This window comes from Galeopterus variegatus, unplaced genomic scaffold (assembly GCF_000696425.1).
Source record: "Galeopterus variegatus unplaced genomic scaffold, G_variegatus-3.0.2 Scaffold465, whole genome shotgun sequence".
NCBI classification, from domain to species: domain Eukaryota; kingdom Metazoa; phylum Chordata; class Mammalia; order Dermoptera; family Cynocephalidae; genus Galeopterus; species Galeopterus variegatus.
Genome location: NW_007726576.1, coordinates 166948 through 174584, shown reverse-complemented (window position 1 = coordinate 174584; position 7637 = coordinate 166948).

Below are 7637 nucleotides of genomic sequence, written 5' to 3'. Positions count from 1 at the left end.
ATTCAAATTTTCATATTTTTGTGTTCCTGAGTGATTTTGTTACTCTTGTTCTTAATTTGGATGTGGAGTGGTGCCTTTTACTAGTTTATAAGCATCAGCATCTTTTGTTTTTAGATAGATGAATGAACAAAAGCCAATTAACACCTGGGGGTAAGTCCTCCAACCCACTGTGAATTTACCTGGGTAAAGTTTGGCAAGAGGAAATCTTCCCACGTGGTGGGACGTGCGCTCGTGGGCTGCGGAGAGGGAGCGAATCGGTACAGTCTTTTTGGAAAGCAGTTTGGCAATATGCATCACAGCCTTTGCAGAGTTTATAATCTGTAACCCAGCAATCCCACTTCTAGGAATCTGTCCTACGGAAATCATCAGTAACATGGAAAAGATTTATGTACAATAAGCATTATTCGAAAAAGACAAAAATTATAAATAACTTAAATGTTGGATTCTGCTTAAACAAATTGTCACACGTTTTTTATATGGCAGAATATCATGAAGCCTTTAACATGATTTTGAAGAAAATGTATTAACATGGAGAAATGTTTATAATATGTTAAGTAAAAACTGTCAGGATGAATGTACAGTATGATTCTAATTTTGTATGTGTATACACTTAGAAGATATCTCAAAGAAAAGAAATTGCAATGCTTGCAGAGGTTACCTCTCGGTGGTAAGATAAAAATCTCATATTTTTCTCTGTGCTTTGGTGTTTGTACGTTCACTATATGTGTATTGGAGTGGTACTTTTGTTATTGTTTTCGACTTCGAGGTTACCTCTCGGTGGTAAGATAAAAATCTCATATTTTTCTCTGTGCTTTGGTGTTTGTATGTTCACTATATGTGTATTGGAGTGGTACTTTTGTTATTGTTTTCGACTTCGGATTTATTGGGCTTTTGAATCTGTGGATAGGATCTTTCATTAATCTTGGAAGATTTTGGACAGATACTGTCTCTGCTGCTTCCCTGTCGCCTTTCCTTCTGGTAAACTGATTAGACATATGGGAGAATATCTCTCTGTGCTTCACATCTCTGAACCTCTTTTTCATACTTTTCGTGTCTTTGACTCTCCGTGCTGCATTCCAGGTAATTTCTTCTGCTATATTTTTCAGTTCACCAATTCTTCAGCTGTGTGTTAAATCTGTCTACTGAGTTTTTAATTTCAATTGTTATTATTATGTTCTATTTTCTAGAGCTTCTATTTGGTCATTACTTTTCCTTTTGTATTCTCTGTACATATTTCTAATCTTGTCTTTTAGTTCATTAAACACATTCTGTGTCTAATAATTCTAAAATCTGAAGTCTTTGGAGGTTTATTTCTCCTGTCTCTTGTTTCTGTTTATTCTCACTCATGGGACCTTATTTCTTTTTGCATGTAATACGTTTTATCTGTGAGCTGTGTAAGGGTAAATAAAAAATGAAATTTTCTTGATGCTGAAAGGGAGAGAGACCATTACTTCTTCAGTAGCTGCTCACTAGAAAATCCTTTGTGGGTTTGAGATGAAGGATGGAGATGATTCCTCCAGAGAGGATTTGCAGGTGCTTCTCCTCCCAGCCTGGAGACACCTTAAACCCAGCTCTCAGCTTGAAGGCATTCTGTGTAGCCAGCCGTGTGAATTCAGGCTGCAAGTGTGCACAGGGACTAGCTTATGGTCATGTGTCGTCTGGAGGAGGAGCCCTTTCCACTCAGCACCAGGGATTAAAACAGGCAGTTCCTTACAGTCTTAGTAGGAGAAAGATTTTGAATTCTTTTTTTCTAATTTTTAAGCTGAATGTGTAGTCCTTTGGGATGTCGATTTTTGGGTGCCTTTTAGACCCTTTGGATGAGCCCTGCTTTACTCTTGACCCCTTGACCCCAGTGCCCCATGAGGCCACGAAAACTGAAGCTCAGACTCATCCTTGACTCCTTTCCTTCTCTCCATTTCACAAAATGATTATGAAAGGATATCCACTGGCTGTGTCCTCCGATTATGTCCAGACTACTGCACACCCCCAGCCCGGCTGGCTGTAACAGCCCCCGAGTGCTCTCAGTCCTTCTGCCCCAGCCCCTGACAGTCTGTCCTCAGCATAGCAGCAAAGTGGTCCTTTCGTAAGTCAGATAATATCACTTCTCTGACAAAACCCTGAAGTGACTGTTCATTTCGCTTTGAGCAATAACAAAGTTTTACAGGGATGCGTTAACGTTTCCCCCACCTCCCCGTCTACCCTCACTGACCACTCTGTCCCAGTGCTTGTGCTCGAGCCGTGGCACCCCTCCTCCCCAGCTGTCCTCATCTCCTTCTAGGCTTTGCTCAAATCACACGTTTCCAGTCAGGCTTACTCTGTTGGGGTTTTATTTTCAATAAAATATTTATCTTCCACATTTATTTATTTGCTAAGAATTAGGCGGCTCTACCTGGAACTCTCCTACTCTGCTGGTGGGGATGTAAAATGGTACAACCACTTTGCAGACAGTTTACAGTTTCTTTAAAAAGTTAGATATGCACTCAGCACACAGCTCTGCCACTGCACTCTCAGACTGACAACATAATCCATCCATCCATCCATCCATCCATCCATCCATCCATCCATCCATCCATCCATCCATCCATCCATCCATCCATCCATCCATCCATCCATCCATCCATCCATCCATCCATCCATCCATCCATCCATCCATCCATCCATCCATCCATCCATCCATCCATCCATCCATCCATCCATCCATCCATCCATCCATCCATCCATCCATCCATCCATCCATCCATCCATCCATCCATCCATCCATCCATCCATCCATCCATCCATCCATCCATCCATCCATCCATCCATCCATCCATCCATCCATCCATCCATCCATCCATCCATCCATCCATCCATCCATCCATCCATCCATCCATCCATCCATCCATCCATCCATCCATCCATCCATCCATCCATCCATCCATCCATCCATCCATCCATCCATCCATCCATCCATCCATCCATCCATCCATCCATCCATCCATCCATCCACATCCTACTGATTCTGTTTCCCTGGAGAACCCTAACTAATACACCATCCAAAAGTTCATTAACATGTGAATCAGACAAACAGTGGGATTCTCAGTGATAAAAAGGAGCAAACTACTGAAACCTGCAACAACAGAGACAAATCTTGAAAACATTATGTCCAGTGACAAAAGACAGACAGAAGAGTTCATACACCATGGTCCCATTTATATTGAAATTCTGAAAAAGACTACAGGTGGTCCCCATCCTATGATATTTCAACTTAATTTTTTGACTTTACGATGGGTTTATCAGGGTATTAAATGCACTTTGGACTTTAGTTATATCCCAGTAAACCCATTGTAAGTCGAGGAGCATCTGTAATCTATAGAGCCAAAGAGCAGATCAGTGATGGCCTAAGGTTGGTGGTGACGAGAGTTGACGATCAATTCTATAACAGAAATTTTGGAGTGATGGAAATGTTCTTGATTGTGCTGAAGGCTACATATACATTTGGCAAAAGTCAAATTATATCAAATGAAGTTCACTGAAAAAAAGAAAGAATTCACCAGCTCCAGCAAGGGAATAAGCTTCTCTGATATCATATTGTTTGATATTCCAGTCTGGGTCGGATGAAGCCCCAAGCAGAATCCAAGGTTTTGTTCACTTGTTCACTCATTTGATCACTATGAAGTGCCTATTGCATGCTGAGCCACGGTCCAGGCAGATTCTGTCCCAGCCTATCTGGAGCACAGAGAGGCAGGGAGCCCTAGTCCTCGTTGGGCTCCCTTCCCACTTCTAGGTGGTAGTGCCAACAGTCCCCTTCCTTCCGCCCCCATCCCCCACAGTTTTTGGAAGTGAGGTCCAGTGGTGCTAAGTGGCACACCATGAAGGTGCCGTGGCAAGTCGGAGGTGGCACTGGTATTAGAACTTGGGAAATCGTGGCTCTCGGTCTTCTACCAGCTGACCGCATACTTACTTATGTTCAATTGCTTGGAGGTGTGAGGCGAGCTGGGTTTCCACATTTAACACAACTCTGAAGGCCACTGTCAGGGTTTGCACAAGTGCATGCCCAGAAAAGCAGCTGAGTCCTCCAAGCAGTTTTTCATTAGGAGATGCTTCCCCAGACAGAGTTTTTATAGGGCATTTAAAAATGAACTTCAATTTCATGAGGTCTTTAACACAAATGAATAGGAAAGAACTGTTTTCAATCTTAGCTAAATTTGCCAAGTGGAAAAATTCCAAAATCTTGTCAGCTGCATTGTGTCTTATCCAAAGCAGCCTCACTTTGTTTAATAAAGGAAGTCATAAAAGACACAGTCTTACAGCCAGTGTCTGATAGTGATCTTACTTTTGTGGTTATGGAATTAGTTCCTTAACTATGCTTTCAAGTAACATTAAAATCACTTCCCAGAATTGAGAACTCACTACAAGACAAAAGCCTGATCACAGAATCGATAATTTGAATTTTGTCAAATGCACCATATTTAAAATTCATTTTAAATAGAAATTAATTTTCTTGTTGAGGGCTTTCTGCTGCATCCTTATGGTGAAGTGCACACCCCACGCCCCCAGATGACACACTTTCCCGTGGAGCGTAGAGGATCCCCTGCCGCTCAGACAGACCTCGAGGTGGAAAGGGAACCGACCCTGAAATCAGATGGTCTCTCTGCGACTTTGGACAAATAACTTACCTTCTTTGTGCCTTGGCTTCTGTCTAGAACCTACCTCATAGGTCTGCTGTAAGTTAGTGCAGTAAGCTTCACATAATTGTCTGCGTTGTTAATATTTTTACATTTGGTCAGATTTGTACTTCTCACTTTGTGAAATATCAGTGATCGTATTTCTCTTGCATGGTTGCTGTAAGAATTAAATGGGAGGGTTCCCGAAAAGTGCCTGATATATAATAAATAAAATTTACTTATTTTGGACGTTTATAGCTAAAAATAATTAATTTTGGTTGATCTCCTTAAACCTGAAACTGTATATTATTTGCCGACTTTCAATTTGGATGCAATCATTTTGCATGTTCTGTGAGTATCAATCTCACCACAACCCCATGGAGTATAAACCTCTGACAGCTGGAGGCAAGGAAGCTCACAAAGTTTCCAGAACTTGTCCACGGCCATGCACCGAGTGAGCACAGAGCCGGCCTGTGCCGTGGGTACTTAAACACAAGGCACCCGGCCTCCTCTCTTGTGTGTGCTGGCCACTGCGGTCACCCGCTGGCAGCCCCAGAGATGGGCCATTATGCTTGTGCTTCTGCTGGGACACACAGGCCCTGTGGGTGCAGGTGGCCATACAGGGCCACAGCTGGTGGTGACAGTTCCAAAACCCACGTCCTCTCTGTGCTGCTGGCCCCTGAGAGCAGCAGGACAGAGGGAGGCAGAGAATGGGATAAGCCTGGCTGTGCAGGGCCCCTGGGTGCAGGGATGGAGCCACTGCCTTGCCTGCCCATGCGACAGCCGGTGCTTTGTCTGACGGCCTGTGACCCGGGGCTGAAAGGAGTGTTGCACAGAAGCAGACAAACTCCCACAGACGGGAGCCATCTTCCAGGGAGCCGCGGCTGTGGCTCTCAGGCCCACTGCAGTGGGCTGCCTGGCCCCCTTCTGAGCCCTCTCTACTTTGGTTCTTTGGATGATGGGGTAAGCAGAATAGTGTCCCCCAAAGATGTCCATGTCCTAACCCCTGGGACCTGTGGATATGTTAGGTTACCTGGCAAAGGGGGGATGAATGTTGTAGATGGAGTTAAGGTCTCTGAAAGCAAGGTTGCCCCCGTGGGCCCGGTATAGTCACCAGTGGTCTTGAATGTGGGTGGAGGGAGGGAGAGGGTTGAGCCATGGGCTGGGAAGGATGCCTGCAGCCACCGCCAGCTTTATTGGGGGGAGGGCAGGCCAAAATAATAAATGCTTGCTGTTTTACGCAGCTAAGTTTGTGGTGATCTGTTACAGCAGTGTGAGAAATGCCCTGACCCATCCAGTGCCAAAGGATGGACACGCAGACACAGGTACAGCAAAGTGAGACTTTAATGGTGGTCTTGCAAGATTGGGTGTCCGAAGGACAGGCACACCAGACAAAAGGGTTACATCAGCGATTTATTCCCTAGTGCGCAAGTCCCTCCCCTGCTTCCTCATTGTCTGAGTACTATGGGGTACACAATCTTCCCTGACGATGCCTAAGACTTATTACCCCCTTGCAAGGAATTCCTTTGTCTGGGGGCTCAGGACAAGCCTGTGAAAAAGGCCCACCTAAGCCCTGCAAAGGGAGAAACACCAGGGACTGAAGAAAACAATGGGGGCTAGTAACTAATTACCATCTCAATAAAACACCCTCAAATAAGTCATTTCTGAAAACAAATCACTTAGATTATTTTCTTACAGCAGCAACAGAAAACTCATGCAGACAACAACGGGAAGCATATTCTCCAGGACCCCAGGCTTTGCTCTCCCTTTATTCCCCGTCAGGAAAATTGCTAAGCAATGGCTAGATTTTCTGCTCACTGCTTTTGACCTTCTGCCAGTGGCGGGTTCTGCCTTGTGCTGAGTTCTGGAGCAGGAGGCTGGTCTGCCAGGGAGTGGGTTCAGGGGACTTGTTCTGCCAGGACTCTAAGGGCCAACTGAGAGATGGTCTCCTAAAAAAGGCAGTGGCTTCAGAGAGGAGCCTGGTTTTGTGCCACCTGAGGCTCTTTAAGAAAAATAATGCACAAGTACAAATAGCAAGTTAGGTATGAAAGTAAACATGTATTTGGGAATGAGTTCAGGGAGGAGAGACCCTCCCTGTGGAGGAAGGGAGAGGGGTCGAGTGGGAAGAAATACGTGGGTTGAGTCCAGTGCTGTTAAATACCTTACTTCTGCAAATTTTCCAAAAATGCCTGACCCTGTGAACATGTTGCTACAGCCCGTTGGAAGGCCTTGGAAGGAGCTCAGGCCAGCAAGAGGCCTGAAGCGCAGGCTTTATAACCTTCCAGGTAAACCCTTCTATGAGCAAGGGAGGGGCGGGTGGCAAGTAGTGCAGAGTACAAGGGACAAGCTTTTTGGGGGTAGAGAAGAAAATTCTGTCTCTCCTATCTATTCAGGGAAGTGGGCTTCCTAAGCAAAGCAGTACAGCAGGAGTAAAGCGGGAGGTCCGCTGTGTCAGAAGTTCCGTGACAATGCGACGCACAGCACATCTCTCCCCACAGCGCTCAGAGCCCTGTAGCTGACTTGCTTAGGAACAGTGGACAGCGTGCGTAGCCTGCCAGCCTGCCCGCTTCTCCTGAAAAGGGAGAGGTCATTACTTGGTGGTAACACCTAATTCCAGGTGTTAGTTTAATTCCAGGATAAAGTGTTTGGGGGGACGTTTAAATAATTTTGATGTTTATAACCAGTGATGGATAATCTGTTTTGCATGAGGCTTAACTAAGGAAATAATTAGTGTTTGAGAATTCTCTTTCTTATTTTTTGGAGGACTATTATCTTTAACTTCATGAAAGGAAATTAATTGATACACTACAGTAGAAATTTCCCCAATGGACTTACATTATTGGCAAACAATGGTCAAGAAAGAGACACAGCTCCTAACATCAGGAAAAGCAACATTTAAAATGTGATCCTCTTGAAGTAAACGATATAACCCTGTTGTGATGACTGCTACTGCGGTGGTGGTTTTTAAATATGCCAACAAATCCTCTGACA